Source organism: Chrysemys picta, chromosome 2, assembly GCF_011386835.1.
Source record: "Chrysemys picta bellii isolate R12L10 chromosome 2, ASM1138683v2, whole genome shotgun sequence".
Taxonomy (NCBI): Eukaryota; Metazoa; Chordata; order Testudines; family Emydidae; genus Chrysemys; species Chrysemys picta.
In genome coordinates, this window is record NC_088792.1 from 118,671,590 (window position 1) to 118,684,147 (window position 12,558).

The 12,558-nt window shown below is 42.3% G+C and overlaps 1 long non-coding RNA gene across 1 annotated transcript; it reads left to right on the plus strand.

The window, feature by feature from the left end:
• The first annotated feature begins 538 nt into the window (after positions 1-538).
• Positions 539-9,002, plus strand: LOC101942459 (uncharacterized). Its single transcript, XR_255675.5, has 3 exons — positions 539-733; positions 4,135-4,330; positions 6,775-9,002. It is a non-coding gene; the product is annotated as an uncharacterized LOC101942459 (long non-coding RNA).
• The last annotated feature ends 3,556 nt before the right edge of the window (positions 9,003-12,558 follow it).

Genomic DNA, 12,558 nt, shown 5'->3' on the forward strand with positions numbered 1-12,558 from the left:
TTCTCTCAACTCATGAAGCTGCACAATGCTGAAAAGGCTGCAACTGTATAAGGGAGCATGAAATAGTTGATAACTAATTTCCATATATACCAAGTGAGAACTGCCAGTGCTTTATGCTGTAGTTCTGTTTGTGGTCTGCAGATCACCAGTAGCCCAGGGAGCCCTTCCTAGTGCTCTGCAGAATGAAATGTGTTCGAAGTCAAGCAGTGAAGGGAAAAGGGGGTTGGGATGGGTTAGGTAGCTCATAGAAGGATTTTCCTCTCTAAGAAATGGCCCACTGCATGAAAACACTGGAAAAACCAATAGTGCTTCGTGTTTAGCCCTTCTATACCCCCAAACTATTTCCTATGGACAATATGTAGATGGAGAGGCTTGGTGCTGAACAGAACCCTCCATAGGCAGAAGGAAAAAGAAAACACTTCCTCTCACTGCCAATGTTAACAGACGTATACCACCTCTAATCCCCAGCACACTGTTGCTAGGGAACTGTGTATTAGGTATTAATTTACAGGGCCTGCTAGCTAGCGGGTAGTTTGCTGGGGAATGCAAGGCTTCTTTGGATTGAAACTCCTGAAAGCTCTCCTGTATGGATGTGAATGAACAAAGAATATATGAATCATTTTTTTCTTCCTGAGTTTTCTGCGGACTTCTCTTCAGACATGCTCTAACAGAAGGTTTGCTGTCTCAGATGAACCTAATGTTTACAGGACTTAAGAGAAACATCTGTGGCCAGGTTGGTTTTTTTCTGTTGTAACTGATAGTATACAGCCATCACCTGCCTGCTGTAACAGTCATCAACTAAGTGTATTCATCTCATCTGTAATTACAGAATTAGATGTTCAAAGCTGCCTAAGTGATACATATCACCAATTACCACTCATTTTAATAGAAACTGGGCATCCAAATACCTGAGGTAGTTTTGACTGAACCATAAGTTGTTGTTGGTTGTGGGTGTTTTTTGTGATCAAGGCATGATGGGGGAAAAAAAAACCCCACAGGATAAAAGGAAATAGGTTCTCTCCCAAAAATGAAATTCACCCCAATGCAGAAATCCAGCACAAGGCTGGCACTACTTATGTCCTATTTGAAGGATTCAAAATGGGACTAGCATTTAATTGTAGGTGGATTTGTGTGCTGAATTTCACCCTTTAGTAGTAGTGAAACTGGTTGCATCTCTCTGCTACTAGATAAAACATAATTATTCAGAAAACCTCCTTGAACTTTAATTAAACCATTTATGGGCTTTTGGTGTTGGGAGCTGTAATCTCCTAACTGAATTTTCTTCATTCCTGTTTTGGTTTGTTACTTTAGTCCAATATTAATCATAAAGAAATGTAGCAAAAAGAAGAACAGGAGTACTTGTGGCACCTTAGAGACTAACAAATTTATTAGAGCATAAGCTTTCGTGGACTACAGCCCACTTCTTCGGATGCATATGCATATGTAGTCCACGAAAGCTTATGCTCTAATAAATTTGTTAGTCTCTAAGGTGCCACAAGTACTCCTGTTCTTCTTTTTGCGGATACAGACTAACACGGCTGCTACTCTGAAAGAAATGTAGGGAATTCTTGAATTCAAGAAGGAGTCCTGCAAAGATGGAAAGAATATTATAAGTCCACACTTAGCCGTCCAGAAGCAACTCCATGTCCAGATCTGGATGCATTAGTAGTAGATGCAATCCCTGACCCAAAAACGTGTGTAAATTCACCTGTGTTGGAAGGGGTTTGCTCTACCATAGAGAAACTGAAGCAAGTGTGCTGCTGGACCCAACGCTATAATGCCCAAACTTCTCAGGTGTGCCATAAGCGTAGTGTTACACCAGTTTTTTGTCAGTCTGGACTTTTGGGAACATACCAGCAGAGTGGAAGGAAGTGATCATTTCACTCTTATAAGGGGAAAAGTCCATGCATTGAGTGCCGTAGCTACAGGCCAATAACTCTGCTCTCTGTCCCTAAAAATGTCTTCACACTTGTCCTACTCATCTAGCTACAGGCTGTCCTTGTGAAACGCTGTAACCCAGAGCAATTGGGCTTCACTGCGGGGTGATCTACAATGGACACTATACTTGCTCTCCCTCTTTTATCTGAGATTCACTGTGAATTTAACCAGCCTTTGACAGCAGCATACATAGACCTAAAGGCAGCCTTCAATTCTATTGATAGAGCTGCCTTGTGGAATGCCCTCTGAGGCATCAGTGTTCCTGACATCTTCCTGAGGGTAATTCAAGATCTACATAATGGCTCAGGGACATGGGTGCATTGGGGGACCCCAAGTTCTGACAGGTTTCACACTAGATCTGGGTGAAGCAGGGATGAGTCCTGTTCTGCTGCAAAATGAATTGGCTCCTTGAGCGTATCTCCATCATTATCAGTATAACTGGCGGTTCAGCCTCTTGTACCACCCTGGATTTTTCGGGCAGGATGCAGATGATCTCAAAGATGCACTAGAGAGCTTCTGGCATGAGGCAGCTGCCTTTGGGCTAAGGGTTTCTTGGGCAAAACCAAAAAAATCCAGAGTGTCAGTGCAAGAGTTGCAAGACATCTGTGCTGCCAAAAACTGTGAAAGTAATGGATGACTTCATCTATCTAGGCAGTAAATTGTCATCAAATGGGCGCAGCCAGCCAGATGTCCTCAGGAGAATTAATTTAGCAGACTCAGCCATGAAGGACCTTCATAGGGTCTGGAGCCAAAAAAAGGTGAAATTATATACAAAGTTACAGATTTATCAAACCTGCATGCATACAATCCTCTTGTATAAAACTGAAACATGGACATTGTTTAAACAAGACATCAAGAGGCTGTAGACATTTCAGATGTTTTATCAGTGATAACTACTAGGTATAAGTATCAGAGGGGTAGCCGTGTTAGTCTGGATCTGTAAAAAGCGACAAAGAGTCCTGTGGCACCTTATAGACTAACAGACGTGTTGGAGCATAAGCTTTCGTGGGTGAATACCCACTTCCCATGCGTCTGACAAAGTGGGTACTCACCCACAAAAGCTTATGCTCCAATACGTCTGTTAGTCTATAAGGTGCCACAGGACTCTTCGTCGCTTTTTACTAGGTATAAGATGGTTTGACTATCAGTATAAGGGATAGATCATTGAGAACAGGCCTTGAGAAGACTGAAGTTATCATTGGCCATCGCTGAGTGGCACTTTTTGATCATGTTCTCTGCCTCAGAGACTAAGTCCCTGCACACTGAGCTCTGTAGATTAGACTTGAGGGAGGGAAGGAACACTGCCCAGTGATGGACTGGCGTTGGTAACAATATCACCTGCAATTAACCTAGCTGCACGAAAACAGTAATAACCTTGTGAAGCTTTAAGATGCCTGGAATAAAGCTTACAGTGTGATCATGGACACTCACGGAACTTCAACCCTCCGCTGTCTAAGCATATTGCAGTTGTTGTAAGTCTTCAATCCAGGTGGCCTTTCCTCCTTTCTTACATCTACCACTTCAATGTGTGGGTCCATACCAAGCAAGAATGAGGCGGGTGTAAGGTACTGAAATATGGGCAATGCAGGATATCTAGGAGAAGACACTAAATTAAGTCTGTTATAGCAATTCAAGATAATGACAGCTCTTCTGTTCAGTTCTTGTCTTGGAGTAAAGTGGATTTTGGTTAAATAGGCTTGATCTATGGCAGGGAGTAGCCTCTCTCAGGAAATCAAAGCACTGGAGAAGATGATATTCTGGGCTACCAGCTATTAGGATGGGCAGGGTGGTATATGAGGAGAGCTTTGATTCTTGTGATGGGGTATACTAACCCCACACTAGAACATAAGAGTTCAGCTCCAGAAGTCATACAACTGGCTCATGCTATCCCCTCCGCTGGTCACTTCAGTCATGAGAAGCTTCTGGCCAGAATTTTGGATTGCTTCTTTCAGCCCAGGATTCACAAAGGCATTAAAGACTTCTACAGCTCCTACCCCAAATGCCAACTTGTAGGACCTAAAGGAGAGACAAGGTCAGGGGTTTGTTACAGGAGTGGGTGGGTGAGATTCTGTGTCCTGTCTTGTGCAGGAGGTCAGACTAGAAGATCATAATGGTCCCTTCTGACCTTAAAGTCTATGAGTCTATGACAAAAGCCCCTCTGGTCCCACTTCATGTCGTTGATATCCCATTTGACAGGATCAGGATGAACCTCATTGGACTTTTGGAAAAAGGTGAAGTTGGTGATAATTGATTCACTACCTGCTACCCTGGGGCAATCCCACTGTGCAACACTAATGCAAGGACTATTGCTACACAACTGCTAAAAGTCTTTTCCAGAATAGGGATACCTAAGGAGATCCTCACTGATCAAGGCACCAACAGGCTGAAACAGGTATACAATCTACTCAATATAAAGAATTTATGTACATCTTTCTATCATCCACAAACAGATGGTCTGGTTGAATGAGTCAACCAGATTCTGAAAAGAATGTTAACAAGAATTTTGTTGCCAAGGATCTCCATCACTGGGATCAGCTGATCCCTCCCCTGTTATTTGCTATTTGAGTCACCTACTGGATTCTCCCCATTTAATTCTTATGTGGGAGACTACCCTAGGGAATTCTTCAACTGGCCCAAGAAATGTGAGAGGAACAGACCCATAGGACACACGATATTAAACAGGATGTACTGAAGCTCTGGGAGAGGCTCAAGACCCTAAGGGCCTTTGCCAAAGAATACCTCCTCAGTGCTCAACAGGCCTAGGATTGAGACTATAACAAAGGGGTATATATGCACATATGTAAGCCAGGCAATTGGGTACTATTTCAACTTTCAAGTATAGAGTCCAAGTTACTTGATAAATGGCAAGGACCATACAAAGTAGTAAACCAGGTTGGGTCAATTAGCTATGAAATCAGGCAACCCCACAAGAGGAAATTCATGTCTATCATGTTAACCTTCTGAAGCAATGGAAGGAGCGAGAGAGTTTATTTCTCTCTCCTTACTCCCAAGCCAGAACTGGGGGCCCCAAGTGGCCACCTCACCAGACCCAGACCCTATACAGATGGAAGAACACCTCCGCCTGAAACAGAAGCCCAGGTGAGAAGCCTAGTAAAAGCCTTCTCAACAGTATTTGTCTCCCAGCTGGGGCACACTTATCTCTTGCAACACCATACTCAAATGGAACCGGGGCAACTCATCTGAGAGAATCCATGGCTACTCTCTAGAAAAATGTGGGATGCTGGGAGGCAAGAGGTGCAGGCCATGTTGGAGCTTGGGGTTATTGAAAAATCCCATAGCAAATGGCAAAACCTGACATATTGGTCCCAAAGCCAGATGGCACTATTCAGTTTTACATAGACTTCAAAAAGGTCAATGCTATTTTCAGATTTGATGCTTGCCCTATGTCCTGAGTAGACAAGCTATTAGACCAGCTGGCTGAGGCCCAATATATCACCATGTTAGACCCACTGGCAGATCCCACTCAAACCAGAATCAGAGGAGAAAACGGCCTTTGCCACACAGTTTGGCCTCTCTAAATTTAAGATTATGCCCTTTGGCCTCCATGGTGCCCCAGCAATGTTCCAATGGCTCATGGGTCAAGTTCTTCAACTACCTGGCTCATTTGCAGCAGCCTATTTAGATGATGTTGTCACCACAGCTGAGATTGGAAGGAACATCCACCACAAGTTGCCACCGTACTTTGGTCCTTACAGGAGAATGGGCTAACTGCAAACCCAGCAAAGTGTAAAACTGGGAAAGAAGAGACTACCTACCTGGGATATACTTTGGGGAAGGGCCAAATCCAGCTCCTCAGGAACAAAGTCCAGGCCCCCAAAGCATGCTCTCATCCAGCCATGAACAAACAAGTCTGAAGGTTTTGGGGGGGTCACAAGCTACTGCCACTGATTTATGCCAGGCTTTTTAACACTAGCAGCCCCCCCTCACAGACCTAATTAAAGACAGTAGACCCAAGAATATTCACTAGTCCAAGACTTGGGAAAAGGCCTTTCAGAAGTTGAAAGATACTTGCGTAAAGAGCCTGTCCCGTTCAGTCCCAACTTCTCAATAGAGTTCATTTTGCAAACCAACACCTCAGAAGTGGGACTACATGCATATTGTCCCAGGAAACAAATGGAGAGGAACACCCTGTACTCTATTTGAGCCGCAAATTGTTCTCTTGGGAGCAAGCATATTCCATGATAGAAAAGGACGGACTCACCGTGAAGTGGGCCATGGACTTCTCTGTTATTACCTCCTGTTCAAGCTAGTCACTGATCATGCCCCCTTAAGGTGCTTAAATGCTATGAAGGACACAAACCCCCTGGCTTATGCACTGATACCTGTCCCTACAGCTGTACACCTTCCAAATTCATCATAGAGCAGGAAAAGCTAACCAAAATGCTGTTTTTCCCCCCCAGGGAAAGGGATGAAGCAATCCATTGGCCCCAGTTCCCCAGGTGCCATCTTGAGGGTGAGGGTATGTGATGGGGTATACAAATCCCACTCTGGACAACAAGAGGCTAAGGAGCTGCTCTGGTGTCAGCCAGCTTTGCCCTGCCACACCTACAAGAGATGCACAGACTGGAGGAAGAATTAAAAGGGAAGCAGAACAGTTCATTTGTGGCAGACTAGAGAAGGAACAGACCTTCAATCCTCAGCTTCTGAGGAGAGGGCCAAGGGAAGGCAGGAACGTCCCTAACAACCACTGCCTAACGGTCCCTCCCTGAGGGAAGGGAGGGCTTGATCCTGATTCACCCTGAGAGGAAGTCATTCCGTGCTCTCTCTTACTAACTCAGTTTATTTGTGTAAATTGCCCTTGCTTTTTGTTTTTAGATTATCCTGGAAGGGGAGAGACTTGGAAGTGACCTGGCTAGAGGAACAGGAATAGGCAGGCCACCACAGAGGCAGAGCAATCAGCGGCAGCAGACCCCAGAGGAGACAGAGCAGCCATGCCAATCCTGGCCATAAGTAGTGCCAGCAGTGAGCTGACCCCATTCACAACTCTAAACACATCTGTGCTCCTCTGAGACAAGGCAGCTTGCAAAAAAACCAGGAAGAAGTACCTGACAGATGGAAAGACAGTGATCCAAGGGATTTGTTTGTGAGCAAAGCTCCTAGAGAAGATCAGACTATTGCAGAATCTAACTGCTTTTAAGGTGCACGCTTTCAGAAAGTTATCACATTATAACCTGGATGATAGGTGAATGGGAAGAAGGTAAAAAAATAAAAAAGATCAGGGAGGAGAGAAAAGGAGAAGAATCCCTTAAATCCACTAGGGACCTCACCATGCAGATTTCATTTGCTTCAAAAGCATTTAGATACTATGATGATGGGAGCTATAGAAAACAGTAAGTTACATCAATAATACCAGCAATAAACTGCAAGTAACTGAATAGTATATGACAGAAGGGAAAGGTTTGTAACAGAATTTAGTAGAAATTATTCTGGCTTTTTACAAAACCACCCAGTGAGGTTTATATTGTGTTTATTTCTAGTCAGCAGATTACTGAAAGGGCCTATCAGAAATCCAAAGTGTACCCAAGTCAGCTACAATGGTTCGGGTTAGAGGTGTGAGAAACAAATGGAAATGATCCAGCTTTGATCTTGAGACTAAGCAGGGTGCAAGGATAAGATTAGATTCTTGCCAGACCTCCCAATCTGAGAAGATGACTTTGAAGGAAGAAGGGTGGGGGAGTTTTGTTTTGTTTTGTTTTAGTTCCATATGTTTTGGAGAGCCTCCAGCTCTCTATTGGGAAGCCTACGTTTGATGACAGAGGTCAGGCAAATGAGCCAAGGATCCACACAAGCAGACCATATCAGCACAACAGATTTCCTGTTCGACACTTAAATCAAAGCATTCCCATGCCTCAAAAAAATGGATTAATGTCAATTTTTGTGATAACTGATTAAAAACAAGAGGTCACAGATTCAGTTTAAGTAGGGATTTAGTCCGTGATTCATTTATTTCTGCACAGAGTGGTTAACATATGGAGCAAAGTGCCAAAGGCAACAAGAGAAGCGGGTAATAGAACTCTTTGTGAGAAGAAGTTTCATTAGTCTTTGACAGAAGGTTGGACTCAAACATTTCAGCCACTTGGTAGCTTAATTTGATCCTGGAAAATTATAGATATCAAAAATAGCCAATCCTAAAGAGTCAGAGCTACACTTTCAAAAATAGATAGTTTACTTATAAGTATAAGATAAATGTGCTCAGTTAGGATTCATCTGAGACAAGCCAAGTGCCAATAGAGCTCTTATGTACCAGGGTTTGTACAGGCATAACCTATATTTGCAAGTACCTTTTTGCTCATGTAAATGTCAGACTTGGTCGCGAAAATGCAGATTTGGTTACATGTGGATGATATTTCTGGGCAAAAGGCAGCTTGTCATTTTGAAACTTTGGCATAGAATCTAGCACCTAAATATCCTTTGGGCTTTTCAAAAGCATGTCGGTGTGCCACTTTCTTCTACGCCTGTCAAAATATAGAAATTTGGAAATATTGTTTTGTGGGTAAGTTTGTTCAGGACTTTAGTTACGCTTGTCAAGAAAAAGGAGCTGCGTGTGATCTTTTCTTGAAGAGTTACTCATTTTAGAAGTATTCTATATAGAGCTGAGTGAACCTGATTTTTCAATTCAGTGACCGATTTGGAAAAAAAAAAATCAGGAAAGAATTTCTTTTCAGGTCAACCCAAAATGGAAATTTCAGTTTCTTACCAAAAATGAAAAAAAAAATTTCAAATTGAAAAAAATATTTCATTCAACCCCAAACTAATATTTTTTCTTTTTCAGGTTCATTTTGCTTTTTCGGGGGGGGGGGGAGGGGGTTGTTCCACTTTTTGGTTTTGAAATAAATCTAGCTAAATTTCAAAACAAAAAAACCTCTCATTTTGAAATGAAGTCAAAAAGTTTTGATTTGAAAATGGTGAAACAAAACATTTAAGCTTTCTGGGGGGAGGTGGGTTTTTTTGGTCAAAACTATTTGATGAATTTGACCCAAGTTTGTGAATAGCGTTGGTCATCCCAAAACTACATTTTCAGTAAATAAATTATTTGCCAGAAATTTTCTCCCAGCTATATTTCTATCTATACAAGTTAACCCTGATCCTGCCTGTGCTTAATTTTACACACCGTTAGTTGCCCCATTGACTCAAGGCCTTGCACAGGAACATAGAAATTGCCACAAAAGATCAGACTAGTGTATTATCTAATGGCGTATCCTGTCTCTAGTAGTAGCCAGGGTCGGTGCAAGGAAGTTTCATGCCCTAGGCGAAACTTCCACCTTGCGCCCCCCCCCCCCCCGAGCCCTGCAGCAGCTCCCCACCCCACCCCCGCCCTGAGGCGCCTCCTCCCCGCGGCAGCTCCCCCCCCCCCCCCCGCGGGAGCCGTGCGGCACCTCCCCACCCCAGCTCACCTCTGCTCCACCTCCTCCCCGAGCACGCCATCCCCGCTCTAATTCTCCTCCCAGGCTTGCGGCGCCAAACAGTTGATTGGCGCTGCAAGCCTGGGAGGCGGGAGAAGTGGAGCAGCAACCACATGCTCGGGGAGGAACGCTGTTAAAAAAAAAATGGGGGCATTGCTTTTTGGCGCCCCCAAATCTTGGCACCCTAGGCAACCGCCTAGTTCACCTTAATGGTAGCACCGTCCCTGGTAGTACTAGTGCCAGTTATCTAAAAGAAAGGTGAAAGAATAATCTGCCCATAAGAGAAGTTTCTTCCTAACCCCTAACCTAACTGGCTGTTTATAATGGGTTTATAGCCCTAATTTATTTTATATATTCAGAAAAACACTGCATTGGAGGTCAGTGACGGTTGCTCTATTCATAACATTCCAACCATAAATGAAAAGTTAAGGCTACAATTGTACACAGCCTCTGCTACCCCACCCAGAGCCACACACACACATAACCACTATACAGTACAGAGAATCCACGACAACTTTGACTGTGCCCCAAGTAAGGAGGCAAGCATTCCAGCACCTGTCCAGCACTGGCTCTATTTGCCATCCAGGGGTTTTCCTAAACAGAGAGAATCCTCACGTGGCTGAAGGACTGCTTTATGCCAGTAGATCTAGCCCTATGAATGTTTAATGCCTTCACTTTTGACATTAGGACCTTTTTGACTAGCTTATTCACGTTCTTAAAATTCTCTTTTCTAACATTTAGTGTCAGGAGGCTATCTTTTGGTACAACCCCTCCCCCAAAGATGGGGAACTTAATTATATTAAGGTCACTATTACTGTTCTGTGCGCTAATCCCAAATCATCCCAAGAAGCAATCTTTTAAGGTGCTGAGAAACTGCTTCTCTAAACCTTATCCCAAAGCTTTTTGATCACTTTTATATGCAGGAAACTGAAATTATCCTTTATTTCTGTTGTACAATGTTGCTTGCTCTCCACAACATCATAACAGTTTTGTCCTTTGATGAGCAGAAAGGACTGGTGATGTCAAATACAGCTTGATGTAACATCAATTGGAAACTCAACTCAATGGTAAAAAAATAAAGCAAAATTTATTAAAAAATACATCTTTCCATCATATAACACACCAAGAATTATATTAATGTAGACATTATCAATGCAATTGCCTTTTCTAGATTTTTTTAGTAGGGCTATGCACTCCTACTTCTGACCCTAAGTAGGAAATGAACTTCACGATAAACGTTAAATATTACGCTATGTAGCCGGAGATCGTATTCACATCATTGAAATCACTGTGGTATCTTATTGCCTAGCTTCTACTGCATTAAGACCCTGATCTTGTACCACTAACTTCAATGGAAGCTTTGCCACTGACTTCAATGAGCATAAGATGAAGCCCAAATTTATTGTTGTACTGCTTCAGGAATGTAAAAATTCCACTGAAACTGCTCCTTCATTTGCACAGATTGAGCAAACACACCTTTCTAATAAACACGTGCAATGCAACAGTACATATATACCGCTAAAGTCTGTCCTCAAAGCAACTAGGATTAGCGCTGATTTCAGTGGGAGACCTACAGACATCTTCCAGGGAACAGTTTAGGCCATTGGATACATCTTTAATAAAAGTGTAGCCAATATGGAACAAGCACCCTGGGAAAGGAGTAAAAGCTTATAGTTCTCATTTACAAAGATATATTAACATTTTAAAAAAAAGACCAAAATTAACCAAGCTAGCTACTACATCTTTAAAACACTGAGAAGTAATAAAGGGAAAACTTCAGTATTGTGTATATATTTGTAAGTAAATTTCAAGCATTTAAAATAGTTAGCTAGTATTGTTTGGTTACTTTACAAAAACAAACTGTCTAATTAGGCCAGCTATGAACATCATAACAATTAGGCTACATTCACTGTTCTTGCTATCACTGTTCTAAGTTAGGTCAGTGCAAATGACTTTCTTCCATATGAATCTGTGGAAGATTTTGTTTTGTAGAACTGTGCAAGACAGATATTTTTCTCTTTTGCAGAGATTTGCATATGAAACCAGACACCTCAGGGAGTGCCTTTTCATAATATAATGTGGAATAAAAGTTGTGCTATTTGGGGGAAAGAAAACAGCATTCCATTACAAACAGCCTTCTACTCAAAATGTGCAATGTTATGTCATAGATAAAATGGTAAGTTTTCCTGAATTTATATTAGAGCAAAATTTCAATAAGCTTGTTTTTCCATAATAAAATAGCACATTTTTCAGCTGTAGAACATATTTTTCTTTTTGAAAACAGTTAAAATAAAGGCAAGCCTGCAAAATGTTTAGCAGAGTTTCAGTTTCATGAAAATGCAACTCAGATCATCACTTCTGCGACAGAGATTTCTTGGGTTTTGCCACTGACATGGATAAAGATTTATCACCTATCCTTAGTCTATGAAAGCTCAAGAGACTTGCTTGAAGGGTATAATCCTGGCCCCAGTGAAGTCAATTGGAGTTTTGCCATTGATTTCAGTGGGGCCAGCATTTCACCATCAGTGTAAATGACCTGCCCTGAGCCAAAAATTAGATTTGAACCCAAGGCCTACAAGCATGAGCCAGTATCGTTTGAGCTAGAGGACTAAGTCCCCTAACTAACACCTCTAGAAAGCTCATTAGTCTCACATGGATCAGCCACCGAAAGGGATTAAAGACCACGCACTCCTTGTGTGGGTTATATTAGCAGAAACCAAAAGTAGCAGTAATAGTATAACTCATGCCCACTGATATCGGATGAGCATTGCGCTCTATTCTAGAGAATGAAATATGTTGAAGCAGCTTTTCTATTAGAAAATCTTCCCTCTGTGAGGCGCACCAAAATAGTCAGTGATGAAAACTCATTAAGTTAAATTATCTTATTTATCCCCCTGTAACCTCACATGGGAGTGTTATAAATAAGAGTGTAATAATAGTTAATATTCCAGTAGTGACCAGAGATTTCAATAAGTATTGAGGCCCATTGTCTAGGCAGCTCCCAGACATATGGAGTACCTGAAGTACATAGTGTCTGCTCCAAGGAGTTAGCAATCCACTATTTGTTTATAAGCCCTGCCAGTGTTTCTTTGCAGAGTCCAAGAATTCACAAAAATTCAACCCCACCTGCAGCAATGTCTCCAGCACAAAAATCTTCCCCCAAAGCCTTCTGATTGGAGCATTGTTTTTTGGTTCC